Raw genomic sequence first — 18,602 nt, 5'->3', positions numbered from 1 at the left:
TGCTGTTCCTTGAGATACCCGAGACTGGTCTAAACGGACCACTGGACGTATTTCCCCTTTTCTCCTATCACCCCGTCTCTCAGCTTGACGATGGTCCAGCCGTAAGGCAAGGTCTATCATGTCCGAACATTCACCTGGCTATGGATCGACCTGGGCAATTAGGTCTTTCAAGTCATCTCGAAATCCCTGGTAGAATAAGGACATTCTCTTCTCCACTGGCCACTCAGCCTCGGCTGCCAGGCGGTTGAATTGTGTGACGTATGTCACTAGTTCTTTGCTGCCCTGTCTGAGAGTTAACAACTCTCTGTCCTTATACAGGTGGCCACCTGCCTATTGAACACTTTCTCAAACTCGCCCAAGAACCTTTCCCAATCGTATAAGAGTGGGTCATCTGTTGTTACAAGAGGGTTGGCCCATGCGGCGGCGTCACCAGTAAGGTACGATATTACGAAGGCTGTCCTTGACTGGGTAGATCGAAATGCCGCAGGTTTGGTCAGGAATTGAAGGCGACACTGAGTGAGGAAAGTGGAGAATTTTTGTGGGTCCCCAGAATAACGTTCGGGAGGGGCCAGTGGGATTGTTGGCTTGGGGGACACTTGCACTTGCACTGGGACTGGGGTTGCACCAGGCAAAGGTGCTGTCTGGGCCACCAGGCTACGGACTTGCACCGATAGGGTAGCATATTCCTGCCTCGACGCCGCTAATTCATTTTGCATATCCTGTAGGGCCTTTGCGATCTCCTCCATGTTGTACCAGAGGACTGGTCACACCCACTCGGGCACCAAAATATTACGTGGGTGTGTGCTTCTGTCAAGGGTCATGCAGGTTCCTGGCGCAGGAGTGGAAATAACCAACCACCCCCACTATGGTCTTGATGCCTGCAAGTCAGTGCTTACACAGACATTCGCGATCAGAGCGGGGAAAGAGGGTTAGGGTCTCGTTGATTGGATAGGAAGGGGGAGATAGGGTAACCGGAAAAAGGATTAGGTAGAGGTTATGGACAGGACTAGGGAGTTGGGGATGGTTAGATTGCTGCATACCTTTGACTTCTGTCCCACAAGGCAACTTCCATGGTGTCTCAATTTTAGCACACAGTGTTACAACTTTATGCCCCTGAACAGTTCTGCCGACTATGTTAAGACTCACCTAGAGCTAGGCACAATTACAAGGTGTTAGCTAACAAGTTGCTGACACGAAACATCTACACATGCAGTCTTAGCTTTTAGTTGTTGTCCAAGTCCGGTAACATGGTCCTTAGCATCACCAGTCGGATGCTGTTAGTCTCATGTGGCGCCTTGGAGGTAGTTCAGGCAAGGTCCATGCTACAAAGGAAGAACACAGCGTTATTGCCTGTATTATGGCCCCATACAGTCATTCTCTCTTCACACTGCACTTGTGCATTCACACACACACACACTTTCAATAATGTGCGATACCGCACGTGATGGTCTGCAGATTGGTAACACTAAACTTTCCTCAAAACAAAACGGCTGCCCAATAATGCCCACACGAGCTTCGCCGCGCGTGGCTTGCAGCTCCTGTAATTCCCCTTTCGTCTCCTGAACACACACGGAATGCGTTTTACACGTGTTCTGAAAAGTATTGCAACACGGAGCCCAGCTCCTCCTCCAAGCGGGAGTTTAAGTTTTAAAAACAAAGGAAGTCGCTCCTGCAGCGGCTACTTATCTCTTTCTCCAGGCGCAGGGGCGATTGGTATGGGCGGAGTATAAGATGCCCCCTGCGCTTCCCCAGATCCCTCTGCAGCGTTTCCCAAATCCTCAGAATTTGCCTCCCCGCTCCCTCTGCAGCGCCTTCCCGACTTGTCTTTAGGTAGGCGAGGGGCCGGATGCTTGATCTGGTGGGGCTGGGCCCCTCGCATGAACTTTTCGCCTGCGGTCCTCTGCGCACGTCCTCCTTCGTGGGTTTCTCGAGCACAAGCCCCGTGCTCTGTAGCTCGCGCATGCGCGGTGATTCGCGCCTCACCCGATCTGTTTCCTGATTGGCCCCTCATGCCCAAGGCATGCTGGGCAATGTAGTTTTGTCGTGCTGTTTGCCTACAGAGAGGACAAAGCAGCTTCCTGTAAGGCAATATAGCGCTCCGGACGGTTCTCAGTGATTTTACAGTGTTTTTAACTGGAGCATGGTGCACAGCACCCACACATTTACCCGTCTTGGCCTTTTTTGTGTGTTTCACCTGCAACTGTTGTCTTTTCTTGGGTCTGCCCCTGACACTAATGCCCTTAAATTTCTCTGCACCATGTAAAAGGATTGATGGGCTTTCTGTACTGCCCTGGTAAATTCAGGGTAGACCGCTACTCTAGCCCCCATCCATATGTGTAAAGCGTACAGTGATATAGCAGCAGAGGATGTTATGTCACATCACAGCAGGGGTGTCCCTCCTCTGGGGAGGAGATTTTTTTCTGAGAGCCATTTTGAATCGCTGAAGTTCCAGTAAATGCGTGCCAGCAGTGAAAAGGAGCTGAAAAGGGAGGCAGCAAAGAGCGGAAGGGGACATATGAGTTAAATAATGATTGGACCACAGTGTATGATGCAGTGTAGCGGGAGATAGCATTAGCCAGATGTGGAGTGTGGTAGCAATCCATCGATAGATTTATAGACCAGGAGAAAAAACGTGGTTGTTTGTGGGCATACACCCAGAAAGGAGGCATGGGAAGGAGTGGGAATGGATTGAGGGAGATTGTAGAGGATGTAACTGGTAAAGTCCAGTACTTTTTTAGAGGAACGACTGAGTAGAGGGGAATGCACAGGAGAAGGCTATAACCGCAGTGGAATTGACCAGGTGTGTTGCTAGGTCTTGAAATGATCGGTGGCTACACTAATGTCGGGACTGTCGGGACTCAGTTCTAGCTAGCATTTTGGTTGTAGCCCCTGAGCTTCTATCCGTGGCTACAACCAAAGGACCTGGGGCTACAGCCCCCCCAAGCTCCTTCTCCTAGCACTGCCACTGGATTTGACTGAGGTGGGGCAGATTTTTCATATGTTAACAAGGCAAATCCTAGCAACCCTGGCGGTGGGGATGATGACATGCCAGAAGTTTTGGTCACTGTCATAAAGGCCTAGCTGGTATTCTTGGGGGATAGCATGAGGAGATTAGTGTGAAAGGATATGAGGCATGGGAAGAGGGATGGAGAACTGATGATGGGAGGTATATGACTTTGGTTTTAGAGCAAGTGTTCCTCATGCATCAAAGAACCATTAGTGGCAGATGACAGTGTGGCAGTTGGGTTTGTGGAATTATTTCAGGAGTGGAAGATGGACAGGAATAGATTATTTGAATTTCATTGGCAAATAGCTTGTAGGGGAAACCAAAATAAGAGATAAGCTTGGCGAGTAAGGAGAAATAGAGGATTGTGAAGAGCAGGCCAAGGATAGACCCTTGGAACTCGACCCCACCCAGCAGGAGGTGGGAGTGAAGTGCTGTGTTCCATGGGATGGAGAAATATTGGTCGGGCTGACAGGAGGTAATGTTGTCCATCACTAACAGTTAGAGGCCTGTGTTGAAGAGGATGAGATGAAGGGAGGAGTGGTCGACAGTGTCAAGATTGGCAGAGTTCAAGTATAAAGAGGATGGCGTAGAGACTTGAGTGGTGGGCAATACTGAGGCCATTTTAGAAGTGAGTCATTGCTGCCTATGTGGAGTGCCTGCTGCAAAGTCCAGACTGATGGAATGGCTTCAGGCCTTGATCTGTTTCCAAGTAATTATTATTGTTTTTTTTTTTAAATTGGCCTGTTCTGGGATTTTGTAGAAGTGAGTCATTGCTGCATATGTGGAGTGCCTGCTGCAAAGTCCAGGCTGTTGGAATGGCTTCAGGCCTCAATCAGTTTCCAAGTAATCATTATTGTATTTTTTTTTTATTGACCCGTTCTGAGATTTTGTGGTAGTAGGGAAGAAGCAAAGCAGGAATATAGCTGAAAGGATTATTGAACAACATACAGAAGAAGGTCATAAACCAGTTGGGGATAAAACAAATGCAGTCCATGGTACCACACATGTGCAAATGCAAATATAGTATGGATTTATATGCATGGGGGGCCATGCTTGTTCTTCCTCACGTTTGAATGATGTGGTCCCTGGCAAGTCTGCCAACTGCAATATACAAATAAGGTGGCCTCCCTGATGGTTTATTCGGTACATCTTTGATGGAGGGTTATAATGTATTAACATGTGAACCTTTTTATATTAATTTTTACGTGATTACTCAAATGTGTCAATCCATGGATCTTTCAAAAGGATTAAGGAAGGGGTACTTGATTTTCAGGACAAAAATAGTTTTATTGATCCATATTATTTCGTTTCTCATTTATGCACCACAATTCTTTTTTGTTTATTGTTTTATGGTTAAACAAGTCAACCTTCAACATCCTTGACAATTCATTAGGTTAAAATAGACAAAACAATTAAAGCAATTAATCAAAAAAACAACAGCAACACAAACAAAAGAATACCCATGAAGTGTAAGAAGGAACACATAGAATAAAAAAGAAAACACATACCACATCAGGCAGGGCCATGTGATCAGTCCCCCAACACAACACATAAATATAAAAGGTGAAAGACAAAATATATTTACACACATCCTTTAGGCCAGAGGCAAATCAATCTTAGCAGACAGACCAACGTTTTATGAAAAGGAAACCTTAAGATTATTCAATAATACATAAGAAAATAATGACAGGTAAATAGCAAAATTGTGATTAACTGAAAGAAAATAGGAAAATACAAAACAAAAAACCTTTCAATGTATTCCTCGCTAGGGGAACAAAAAATATAGTGCATGCAATGCCGCAAATCATAATTGACAGGCATATGCATTTCGGTACCTGAAATTCTTTTCAACCGCTTCATTAGGATCAGCGACAACTAAAAGAGGGTATCCTGAAAGGGATTGCTAAATAAGAGGAACCCCCGGCACAGTCAGTGAGACCCAGTGCAATGGACCAAAGAGAATCATGCGTTTTGCTTTGTTCTCCCAGTAAAGGAGCACATCTTACTTGCAGGTGAAATGGTTTCTCTTGTTTGTTCATTTTCCAATTTGTGATTTTTTTTTTTTATTGTCTTCCTATTTTTTTTATTATAGACCTTCTATAGTTTATCTAAGTATTCCTAATTAAAAGCACTTAATTATTTAAAGAAATTCATGGGTATTCTTTTGTTTGTGTTGCTGTTGTTTTCATGATTCCCAATTGTAGTGTTTCCCAATTATAGAGGACATTTTGCTCAATTTCTTGGCCCACTCCCATCTGGATTCAGACATTATGCTATCCAGAATATGTTTTTATCTGGCTTCCTTAGTTGCGCAGGGGTGGTGGATAATAAAGCTTTTGCTGTGATGTCAGATATGACACACTCCTTGCTGCCCACGTTCATGAGCCCTGAACCTATGAAATCCTAGCAAGATCACACACAAATCAAAGGCGATGTAGAAAGAATCTAGAGGGGCAATTTTCAATGCTCTCGCATATTTCCCCTAAACCTAAAGGCCTAGAAGCTACTGCATATTGCTTAAAAATACATGTTTTTCTTATACGTACATTTCCTTGGCTTGCAAGAGCAATCCGTTCTGCAGACTTAATTCTGATGCATCTTGCAGTCGGTCAGCTTTCCAACTCTTGCACTTTGGACTAGGGTTACTGAGAAGATGGGAAGGGATAATTTTTGGTCTGATCTCTTTTTAGATAGGCAGCTGTTTAAACACAGCAATAGTTCAGATATTAGTCTGTTATTGTTTTGCTCATAGCAGATTCCAGAGAATAGTTTACAATATCCCCCTCCACGAACAGATGGCAAATGGCCCCATTTATATTCTTCCTTAATCTGTTGGTCTTCAGTTAACATTGCACATCCTGAATCAGAGCATCATGGATTTACTCTACTGTAAATGCTTCAGCCATATTGTAGCTCCAGCAAATTAAATATGCAGGCAGGTGTGCAGTACACGATAAAAAACAGGCATATAGTATAACTGTCTAAAAACAGAATTTCCTGCAACGCGTGTTAAGAGGACAGAGTCTACCAGGAACTTTACTATCCGAGGCCAGCGCTGCACCTGGCGCAGCGCAACCATGGAGCGCCAAACGCAGCCCCAGTCCTTGCGCCCCATTTCCAAAAAAAGAAGCTACTGCTGGGTCCATATGCAGCTCTTGGGACACAGCATATTTCCTGTGCTGCTACTGGCAATTTGACGTTTGCCAAGCTATTGCACTGACTGGTTATCAAGAGCTACCTTGAAAGGGGCTAGAGGTCCCAACGGGGGCAGGTGAAGTCTGTAACAGCACCTCTTAATGGAGGTTCCTCTGGCGGTTCCTTTGGAACTTCGTGGCCTCCTTCAAAGAAGAATTGCCATGGTGCACAAATAGGATACACCACCTCCCAAATGCCATATTAACACATAGTGCCCGATTACCAATTCAGAAAAGCCTTGTCTTGGCACCACTGAGCCAGCTGATGGGCCACCCCAATCCATATGCAGTGACTGAAGGCCATAGCCTGGCCTCCCAAGGCACCCAAACTGGTCACTACCTGCTGCATGCCCTAGACACCTTCAAGCAACTCAACGTCTCTTTTCCTGGGAAGGGTGCTTGGACCAAGTTCTAGGCCCTCATAAGCCCCTGATGTGGCCATTGGCCCTAGTCTGAGGCCATGACCAGTGTCCACTTTGCTCGGAGCACAGCCTTCACCCATGTACTGGGCCCCACCAAGCCACATGAAGTGGCTGGTGGCCCAGGTCTGGGTCCTGGCCTTAGGATCACTTTGCACCCATTTTTGGTTCAGGGGCCACTGGTCATCATGGCCCTTGTCCACTTTGCCCATAGCATATCCTATGGCTAGGCACAATGCACTTGCCTCCATTGTAGGTCCTAGGGCCACTAGCCATGACCTGAAGATATGGTCAGTGGTCACTTTACCTGGGGCATGGCTAACCCGAAATGGCCACTGGGACTGGCCTGCGGCTGGACATAGTGGCCACTTTGCCCCCATTGGGAGTCCATAGGCCCTATGTAAAGTGTGATGGAACCTTAATGATAGTGTCTTAGGACACTATGATGTATAGACTGCTGTTTTAAAATATCCATGTAATTCATTGGTCTCATGGATTCTGCTCCCGAGTCTTCCAGGGCATGCTGACCTTTCCTCCATTAACAAAAGCCAAGGGCCCACTGCAATCTTTGATTGGCATTTATGTTTTAAATGATGTCAGATCCGTCAAATTGCCATTGGTGAATGAGGGCTTTATAAAAATTCATAACATTACATAACGGATCACAACTTTCCAAAATTAAAGTCAATAAACTTTGGGAATGGCAAATATTCATTCAAACGTTCCTCTCGCTGCAGCAACACATCAGAACTGCATGAGAGATGCTCCTGTTCGAGAGCTGTGATTATATCTAACAGTGGCAGACGACTCTGACCCTTAACCACACTGGCAAACGCTAGTCTGGTTGCCCTCCTCCAGAATCTGGCTTCAGAGGAGCATGTTACTGGTGCAAGCCACGGTTGAGCACTGGGACCTACTAGCCCGCTTTCAAGTCCCAGGACTCTACTTGAATGATTTGTAATTTGAAAATGTTCCTCTTCTGTGTGCGACTTTCTTGTATACATCGCGCTGCTTTATGTCTCCTACATATATGCAAATATGTAAATAGGCTTTTCTTTTTCTTGTCACCACGAGTTTGTGTTGATTCAGGGCAGCGGCACCCTGCCTGAACTCCTTCAATACTATATCTTCTAAAATTACATGTATTCTTCTTCCATTAACTCTACATGAACTTTGCATATACAAATATGGTGTACGATGTTTGTATAAACTGTGTCCATTATTGACACTTAAATTGTTTATTTGAAATGTCTAAATCACAGCTCTCGAACAGGAACACTTCAGATGCAGTTCATGTGTTACTACCCCAGTTCCTGCTCTTTAGGGGTACCCCGCCCTTGCGTTGTTTGCAAAACATCACCGTGGCCACTTTATATATTAGGTAGGTTACATATTATAGTGTTATGAATGTGTGCTTTATTGTTAGTTAATGTTTGATCAGTGAGTGTATGATCCTAGATTTCTATAGATTTTACTTTTTGGGGGTCGACCAATTAACTGTTTAAAACATGATTTCTTAAAATGTGCATATACATATAAAACTGTAACAGCAACATCGCCTCTATAGTTATGGTTATGGAGGTAATTTTATTCAGGAACTATATTTCACCAAAATGCCAGATGTAGCGGAAGTGACATCACACAACCCATTGACCTCTGATGACCTCACAGGAAGTGATGTCATTTGACTCCACTCCCCACATGAAATCACGGCGGTGATGACACATGACCTTTCCAGCCTTTGACAAAACAGGAAGGGACATCACATAGCATTGTTCTTCAGTACACCAAGAAAAATATGGTTATGATATCACTCTAATATGATAGACATTTCATACAAGAATGGATCGCCGCATGTAGCGTTAATATCGGTGTGTAACGCCCCATATTACCAAATTACTGTGAATGTAAGCAAACGCCCAACACAACAACCTAAACTATTGTACATCAACTGGGCTAAACTGTAAACAGACAGTGAATCTCGAAGAGGCCTAGACCCCAAAGCGCAGACATCCAGTGCCTGCCAAATGCCTGGCCACAGACGGGAAACTGCAACTGACTAACACAAGTCCAAAGGTCTGGAGGGTTGCACAGAGCTGTGCCGATTTTAAACCTTCCAGCCATCACCTTTCTGTTTTGCTTATTTGGCAAATAACCCCCAGTTTTTTTTGTTAGATTGGAGACAGAGGGGAAGGATGTGTTGCAGGTCACAGTAATTGCAGAGTTTTTATATTTAAAAATATAAACAGCAGCAGCAGCTCTACGACATTACACCTAGAAAAGCCTGCTGGGCTTACAGACCTAGGCTACTCCTCACTGATGACGCCCAATGAGGCTGAAACATTTCTGGGGTTGCTTGTGGTATCGTGCAAAAGGGATTTGATCTAGTGGTTGTGGCTGGACTGCCCCTTTTGGGGTGGTACCAAGCCTGAATTGTATATGGTTTTTCCCCTCCTGTAGTGGCTTGGCAGGCTGAAAAACGATGGTTTGGAGTGTTGTTGTGAGTTGCGCCAGTGGTTATGAATGATGAGCGCCTTTCTGTTTTGCTTATTTGGTAAGTAACCCACATTTATTTTTGTTAGATGGGGGACAGAGGGAACGTGTTGGAGGATCTGTTGCAGGCCAAGGTAATTGCAGGTTTTTTTTATTTTAAAATGTAAGCAGCAGCTCCAAGACATCGCCTCTAGAAAAGCATTATGGGCCTAGAAACCTAGGCTACTCCTCACAAATGGCGTGCAATGAAGCGGGAACATGATGCCCAATGAAGCTGGAACATGTCTGGGGATGCTTGTGGTCTTGTGCAGAAGGGATGCGACTTAGAGATTTGAGCTGACTGCCCCTTTTGGGGTGGGGCCAATCATGATTTGCATATGGTCTTTCCCCTTCTGTAGTGGCTTGGCTGGCTGAACAAATGGCCTGGAGGGTTACCCAGAGCTGTGCCAGTGGTTATGAATGATTTTAAACCTTCCAGCCATCACCTCTCTGTTTTGCTTATTTGGTAAGTAGCCCACAGTTTCTATTGTAAGATGGGAGGTAGAGGGTAAGGATGTGTTGCAGGTCATAGTAATTGCAGGGTTTTTTTTAATTTTATAATGTAAACAGCAGCAACAGCTCCATGACATCACCACTATAAAAGGCCCATTTTATTATTTTATTTGGTCCTCTATATCTTGCTTAATGCCAGCCCCCTTCAGCTTATAAGCACTGGAACAGGAACTGAACCCATGTTGCACTGCATCAACTTGTTCCCAAAGCAAGTGCGTTGCATACTTGCCAGCATGAACCATTCCAATCTGTCAGTGTTTAGCCAGTCCTGGCTTTTTCTTTGCATTCTGGGACTTGCAGTTCAACTTTTCCCATTGTAAAACTCGGACTACAAGCCTCAGAATGCAATTGAAAAAAACAGGACTGCATAAGCACCTACAGATTGTAACTGGTCATGTTGTCAAGTTCGGCGTTGCCCCTTAGCTATCCTTCCAAATATGTATTTTCTTTTGCTTGAGGAAGCAATAGATGGTTTACTTCAATGGCGGAGTAAAGCTTCATGTAAATTAATTATTTATTTTATTTTTTACATTTGTATGTATTATGTCACTATGAGCCTATCTACAGTGTGCCTGTGATGCAGGTCTGGCTGATCTGGGTCAGGTCAAACAGTACCCAGGAAGGATTGGTGGTAGAAGCCACTTGGACACACCCCTCTCATCACAGGCCCAATTCACTGAATATGCAAGCCAGACGACGAGAAACACTGATGACATTCACGTTCATGCTGTGCTGTCACTGAGTACTGCAGGCTGTTCTTACCCATTCCCAGCTAGCTAGACCTAGCCCCCATACCCTTCCTGTTGCTACAGTACTGGGTATGAGCTGCGCAGACAGCCCCACCTATGAACCCAGCCATTCAGCCATTCTGAGGGACTGCTAACCTGTTAGTGATGACGGCTTCATGGTTTTGACTCCACACCTATTATTTCTCCAAGCAACGAGATCTCGATTCCAGGTGAAAAAAAACTGTGGCACATTTAGCAGCAGTTACAACCGCCTTTTCCAGGCGCAACACAGATATATACTCTTGCCACTGCCTCGTTGTCCAGTGGCCCTGGAGTTGCAAGGGCAGGTTTAAGGGTAGCAGATGCTACCCCTGGCAACCCACAAGTGAAATCCCTGATTATATTGGAAAAGGTAATTTTGGGAGGCTTATAACATTGGCTCCTGAATAGCAAAAACTTTTTTCCAAAAAATATGCTGATTACTTCCAGCTGATTTTGCAAACCGCTCACCAACCCAAATTGAAATCTGAACCTAGTCTGACAGCCAGCTTGCGGTTTCAATGCTTTTTAAAGGGGCATATTGCAGCCTACTGGGGCACATCTAGATGCACTGGATGGCAAGGGCACAGGGGAATGAAATAAACTCCTTTTCAAGAATAAATACAGATTTTGTGGCTGCAGAGTTTGCAAACACGGCACAATTTGAAGAACCCAAGGTTCAAGGTTATGCAAATTTGTGGGTACTCTTGCATTCTAAGGGGCGCCTTTGGTGTCACAGAGTTCACAACCCCATGACCGTTTTTGCAAAACCTTTGGTACCAAATACTATCTGTTGGCAATCTGAAGAAAACAATAGCCAACCAAAACAAACCCCTGGGCATCACCAAGCAGGCATTGGGTTCTGCGAACAATAGAGCAAGGGACCCAAAGTACAGCCATTGCCACAGACATTCCGAGCAGGCGATGCTGGAGGATAAACTTTACCTCTAAAGTATGGGCACAGTGACGCCCCTGCCGCAACTGCAGGGGATGGCCTTTAGCCATTCCCTAAGTGCATGGTCAGATCCTAGTTTCAGGGCATGCCCGAGGGTATATCAAATGTTTTTTGCAGTGCAAGTCAGTGACCCAAGACCTAGGTCCATGGACCCAGGATAGTTTCCAGACTCAACGTACTTAGTCTGGACCATCTAACTAAGTTCCTAGAATTATTGTCATTTATAAAAATGATTTCCAGTTGGGCCGTGCACCCATTTAAAATCCAAGTATGATATTCCCAGTATTTTTCCATTATGATAGAACACAACTTTCAAAGCGAAGCAAACCTTTTGCAACCCCCCACCCCAACCTTTATGAAACATTTGCCCCCCGCCCCCACCCATGAACTTGAGCCTTTTAAAATAAATTCTTATGTGGATGTATGTTTTTTGGAAACATTTGCATATATTTGTTGAATGGGGCCAAAGTTATAAGAATCTTAAAACTGTATAATTGTCGCTCTTAAAAATGCGCCAACGTAGCCATAAATACAAAGCGGCAGTAATTGAATCTGCATTGCATGAAATATGTTCAAATATATATGCAGGTTCCTCTGAAGTCGTGTGGCATTCATTCAAAGTTGGCATGGGGGCTATAAGCAAGAACCCCAAAAGATCCAAATACGGTCCATGAAGCGTAAACAGTGCAAGACTAATAAACTCCACATTTGGACTATAACTTGATGGCAGGCCAAACTTTAAATTCCTCCTGCTCTATGCTCCACCACCCTTTGGCAGGCTTTGACGCCACTGTGCTTTACCGTTCTTCTTCAGGCTCTTCTATGCATTTTCTTTTGCCTGCTCAGTTTCAATTACTCCTGAGTATCTTTCTCTCTTACTTTCACGAGACTCACCCGAGCAGCAACGCAGTGACGTGCGATCCCTTCTGGTTATGCAATCCTGATGTCAGGGTCTCACCACCTGCCCCTCAGACACCCTTGGGGACAGCACAGGTCCACTCGGAACGATCAATGTTCTGACCCCCAATAGCAGTCTGCAAGATGCTTCGCTCCCTCTCTTTCTAGACACGACTCCCTAGCAATGCTGCAGCCCCTCTGACACACTGGGCCAGCGTCTCGGTACTCCATTTTCCTCTGGGCCATAGATCCTGCTGCTCTCTGCTCCGTCGCTCCTCTGGTTCAAACAATGTCCCAAGCTTGCTCAAAAACCAGTGTAGAACCACACCGTTTTATAGTTGGAAAAGCAGTAAAGTGGAGTCAGGTGTGAATGATAATTGCTAAATGCCTGACTCTGCCTGACTCTATCAATGGGACAGCTTAAGTTCTTTTTATAGCTGGTTTCCCTTGTATTCCCCATGTGATTCCTATTGTAAATCTTCACTACTCCCGGTTGCCTTTTCCTCGTCCCAGTATTTGTTGGAAATGGGAAGGGGGTACTGGAACGGTGTTGGAGGATAGATCTATTTTCCCCTACTCTATCAGGGAACCGACCATGGACATAGGAAAATACTTTAACTTAGTTTTTCCTCAAGGGGATGATGTCCCCTTCCATATTCTTAATGGTTTCTTATACAGGCAGTTAAGGACGGGATTAGATTTAGGGAAAATGAAACCTGGATTAAGGTGACCGGAGTTAACGTATCCCATGAAGGCATCCAGGACATCCTCCTATTCTGTTTCCCCATCAGAATACCACGTCTCGCCCGGGGCATTCCCACAAGGACGACCCTGGATTGACCTACCCAGGTGATCTTCCCTCGCTCGTCCATCCCCAGGGTTGGGATCCAAGAGTGATGGCTCTCTTCTGGCCACCTCAATTGAGGACTCTTGGGGGCTTAATGGTGGAATACTCCTAGGTTTATCACACCACATACCCAAAACATTCCTGCCATCATCCTCCAGCCTCTTGATACCTTTTCTCTACCACAGCCTATTTCCCAAAAAGAACTATCAGCACCCCACAATATCCCATGACACATTTAACCCTTTAAAGAAGTCTACACTTCATTCTCACCCTGCCACATCTGCCCAGTAGGGATCTACTGTTCTACAGTTGCCATGCAGCACCAATTATGCACAGAACATTGAAAACCAGTATAAACACCAGGATTCTACAAAGTTCTAAAACAAAAATACATATATGATATGGCATTTATAACGCACCTATACACAAGTGTTTCAAGGCGTCAACTAGGCAAGGGAGGGGGAACAGAGGGAAGACAGAGACAACGATCTTACTGGGCCCAGTGTCATTCAGATCGTGCAATTGCAGGGCATGGGGGATGGGGAAATGTGCAGAGGAGGAAGGCGTAGTGGACAGTGCAGTACATGGGATAAATAGAATAAATAAAGCGATAAGTAAAAAGTATGGCCAGCTGGTGGCAAGTGCAAGGGTAAGTGCAGACATCAGGTGTCAAGTGCTGGTAGGGGGACTGAAGGGATAAAGAAAACAGTCCCCAAGTGCGGGGGTTGCCAGGGAGGCAGTGCATGTGTGCAACTGGTGGGGGAGGGGGCCTGAGATCAGGGGGTGGCCAGATAGCCAGTGCAGTTTCAGTTTCAGCCAGGAGTTCAGCAGGGGAGAGCAGGAGAGAAAGCAGTAGCAATGAGGAAGGTTTTGAGGTGCTTCCAGAACCGGAGATGGTTCTCCTCAAGTTTCAGGGAGGCTGTTCCAGAGGGAGGCCCCAGCCGAAGAAAGAGATCTACCACTGACTCGTTGCTTGGCCGATGAGCGAAGAGCTCGAGAAGGAAGATATTAAGGAAGAGAGAGTTGAAGATATTGAGGCCCCAGGCCCCAGAAAGCTTTGTGTACAATGCAGAGGGTTTTGAACTTAATCTTCACAGCCACTGGGAGCCAGTGCAGAGATTTCAGCCCTGCAGAAATACAATCCCTGTGCTTGAGGCCAAGGTCAAGTCACGCCGTCCTGTTCTGGATGAGTTGCAGAGGGCGGAGAGTAGAAGCAGACAGATTTAGAAAGAGGCTGTTGCAATAGTCCAGCCTATAGAGAACCAGAGCTCTGGAGACAGTGAGCTTCTGGGGGAAGGAGAGGGAAGGAAGAATACCTCTGAGGAGGTGCAGCTGGTAGTGTGACTTCTTAGAGACATCAGAGATGTGAGGAGAGAAGGAAAGTGTGGAGTCGAAGATGACCCCGAGGTTTTCAGCCTCAAAGGTGGGTGCAGGAAGAGGGCCAAGAGCTGCCGGCCAGAGAGTGACAGGAAAGGAGGGAGCGGGTCTGCTGATGTGGAGAATCTCAGTCTTACTGGCATTAAGGCAGAAATCATTGGCGGCACACCACTCTTGGATAGCAGACAGACAGTCAGAGATGAGAGAAGGAGAGGAGGTGGCTGAGGGTAGCCTGAAAACTGGAGACAGTGAGCTTCTGGGGGAAGGAGAGGAAAGGAAGAATACCTCTGAGGAGGTGCAGCTGGTAGTGCGACTTCTTAGAGACATCAGAGATGTGAGGAGAGAAGGAAAGTGTGGAGTCAAAGATGACCCTGACGTTTTCAGCCTCGCAGGTGGGAGCAGGAAGAGGGCTAAGAGAGGCCGGCCAGAGAGTGACAGGAAAGGAGGGACTGATGTGCTGATGTGGAGAATCTCAGTCTTTCTGGCATTAAGGCAGAAATCATTGGTGGCACATCACTCCTGGATAGCAGACAGACAGTCAGAGATGAGAGAAGGAGAGGAGGTGGCTGAGGGTAGCCTGAAAATGAGCTGAGTGTCTACCGCAACTGAAAGTTGGGGTAGAGAGCGGCAATGCAGTGGGAAAGAAGTGCCAGGTATTGGTTGAACAGCCAGGGAGAGAGGTTAGACCCCTGGGGAACACCACAGGTTGAGCTAGAGATTGAGGAGAGGAAGGACCCAAGTTGGACCTGGGATGGTCGATCAGAGAGGAAAGAAGTCAGCCACACCAGGGCCTGACTGGTGATACCCAGGTTATCATGGAGACGGTTGAGCAGGATGGCATGGTTGACCATGTCAAAATCAGAAGAGAGATCAAGTAAAATGAGGACACGGGGTGTTCGAATCAAGGTTGGAGAACAGGTCTTCACGGATTTTCATGAGAGCAGTTTCCGTGCTTCTGGCAGCTCTGAAGCCAGACTGATGGTCATGAAGACACCCAACAGATTCAGTGTGAAGATTAAGCTGGGAGATGGCCAGATTTTCCAGGAGTTTGCCCAGAAAAGGAATGATGGAGATTGGCTGATAGATAGTTGGGCAGGACGGGTCGGCAGAGGGTTTCTTAAGAAGAGGGTGCACAAGGGAGTGCTTCAGGGGGGATGGGAAGACTCCAGTGGCGAAGGAGTGGTTGCAGAAGTCAGCCAGAGCAGGAGCCATGGAGTCAATGTGGTCCTTGATTGTTTTGGATGAATAGGGATGATCCTGATTTGACAAGACTTTCATAGACCGGACTTGTCTAGAACCCTTGTCTGGGGAGAACAAGGGAAATTCAGAGAAGGATGGAGGAGAGGTGGCCAAGGAAGGGCCAGAGGAAGAGCAAAGAGTAGAGGCAGGAGGGGTAGAGTAAGAGAGAGAGGGCAGGATGTCCTGAGTTTTAGAGCGGATATGAGAAGCCAGAGCCATGCAGAGGGCCTGGGAGGGGACAGGAGAGGTAGAGACTGCAGCAGGATTGGCCAGTTCCTTGCAGATTTTAAAGAGTTCAGCCAAGTATTAAGATGCTGCAGACACACAGGCTTGGATGTGAGCAATCTTCTTGGTGCGGACAGAGAGCCGGTATTGCCTTTGGAGGAGGCGGCAGGCCAGTTTATTAGAGGATGTACCAGAAGCACGCCAATTCCTCTCAACCACCCGGTACTTGCGTTTGAGGGTGACGAGGTCTGAGTCGTACCAGGAGTTACACTTGGCTTTGGGCTTCAGGCGGATCCCCATGACAGGGGCAAGAACATCAAGAGTATCAGATATAACAGAGTGAAGCATGGAAAGGGCTGGGCCAGGGTGTGAGTCAGCCAAAGGGGTTGGGAGGGGTGAGAAAGTGGCTGCAATGGCCTAAACTGACACACGCTTCATGGGTTGCATAACCGAGAAGGTGGGTGGCAGTGCTGGAGTTGGCTTGGCCTGAGGAGTAGATCGGGTGAGCTGGGAGGAAAGGAGAGAGTGATCATTCCAGGAGAGAGGAGTGGTGAGAGGGACAGAAAGGGGAAGGTCTGAAGAGATCAGAACATCCAGAGTGTGCCCTGCAGAGTTAGTCGGACCAGAGGGGATAATAGAGAGTGAGAGAGTGCTGCAGAGGTCGTGAAAGAGTCCAGAGGAATGACAGGAAGCATCCAGGTGGATGTTAAAGTCTCCAAGAAGGAGGAGTTGCGTGGTCGAGACCAGGAGGGAAGAGGAAAGGTCCGCCCATTCAGAGGAAGGAGGAGATCTGACCAGGTGGCCGATGTAGTAGTAGCAGTAAGGGAATGACTTGGAGAGAGAGAGAGAGAGAGAGAGAGCCTACAGATGAGGCATTCGAAAGAGGAGTAGGCCTGCGTAGGAATGACAGAGGCAGGAATCCACTCAGGGAAGACCAGGGCTACACCCCCTCCGGAACAGTTGGACCTGGGCGCAGAGAGGATCTTGTAGCCGTCAGGGAGGAGAATCTCAAAGCTCATGACAGAGCTGGCTGTGAACCGTGTCTCTGTGAGACCAAGGGCAGAAGAGGAAGGAAGAGAGGGCAAGGTAGCCAAGGAGGAGACAGCAGGGGGAGGCAAGGGAGCCGTGGAGGGAAGAGAGGGGACAGCAGGAGAAGGAAGGAAATTGATGAGGCGCAGGAAATGTCTATCAAAGAGGAGAAGATTGGCCCGAGGGCCTTGGACCAAGACAGTACCATTCAGGTAAAAATGTATGATGACCTTGGAGGAGTCGAAGGAGGCCAGGAGGGCCTCCCACCGAGTGCCACCATTAATTGGAGAAGAAGAGAAGAGAAGAGAAAGCACAGAGACCAGGGGCAAGGGGGAACACTTGAGAGGGACGCAAGCAGACGTGACAGAGAGATACAAGACGAAAGGCGATGACAATCGTAGAACGTTTGCTAGGTGAATGCTATGCTAGGAAGTCAAGAACCACAGAATGCCACAGCTTTCACAATGTCATTTAAATATCGGAGAAAACACACCTAAGTCTGAGAGTCCTGTATAAGGGGGAAAAGGCCTAGGTTTCACAATGTAATTTTAAATACTTACACAATGCAATTTTTAACTACCTGAGAAACACCCACCTAGGTCAGAGAATCTGCTATGTGGCAGGGTTTATTAGGGTAGAGTGCAGGCTCTAATTACTAACCTTTGCCACTCCTACCTTGCTTAGTCGCTGCTTGTTGATGGCCGGCTTCTGGCTTCCCCTGCTGACACCTGCAGACATGACGAGGAGTTGCATCAGTGGGAGCCACCCTTTGCCTGGGGGCCCTTAGCCACAGGGGTTGCAGGGCAGAGGGCTGCCCTGGGAGGGACAGTATGAGGATCAAAAGCCCAATCAGAGGAGGGGGTGCGGGCTGGGAGGCGGGAGGAGGGAGAAGAAGAAACTGGAAGAAGGAAGCACACAATGAGAAAAAAGGCCCCCAAAAATCAATAAAAACACAGCAAAGAAGAAGTCTGACCTGGGTGTAGAGGACACGAAGGACAGAGACAAGGTCAAGAGAACCTGTGTGAAACAGGACGACAACCAGAATAATATCATCTCTGTAGACTCTGAACACACGACCACAATGCAACGTCAAGCACCCTTAAACACAGACCCTTGCAGCCATCAGATCTCTCCAAGCCAAGGATACTAACAGAGACATAATACAGGATCACAGACAGGGCCACCACCAAAATAACACACTTAGGAATATGAGTACTACAGTAGCTTGATGTACACAAGGACAAGGATGACACTGCAACAATGACTATCACCAGTTTTGATTCAATTATAATATCATTCCACTTCACCATACCAAGAGGCATACCTCACTTACAAGGGATGGGCTATCTGAGGTGATCCCCTATATGCTACCTCTCACCATATGTAGACAACAACACACCTACTACAGCGTGATAGAGATGCCACACGGGTGTCGAGAAGACTGGAAATGGGAAATGGCACAGAGCAGATCATAGAGGAGACAGGCAGAATGGGGGAGACTTCTTGAAATGGTGAAAACACCAAACACTGTGAGATGTAACCTATGAAGATCTCAGTTCATCGCTAATAACAATCCGTCACCAATATAAATTCATAGGGTA

The 18,602-nt window shown here is 46.8% G+C and overlaps 1 pseudogene; it reads left to right on the top strand.

Annotated features, from left to right (window-relative positions):
• Positions 1-478: 478 nt before the first annotated feature.
• Positions 479-18,602, top strand: part of LOC138510723 (ER lumen protein-retaining receptor 2 pseudogene) — a 51,847-nt pseudogene continuing 33,723 nt past the window's right edge.

Source organism: Ambystoma mexicanum, chromosome 6p (genome assembly GCF_040938575.1).
Source record: "Ambystoma mexicanum isolate Mex_15411 chromosome 6p, UKY_AmexF1_1, whole genome shotgun sequence".
Taxonomy (NCBI): domain Eukaryota; kingdom Metazoa; phylum Chordata; class Amphibia; order Caudata; family Ambystomatidae; genus Ambystoma; species Ambystoma mexicanum.
This window is presented reverse-complemented; position numbering and strand designations above follow the sequence as displayed.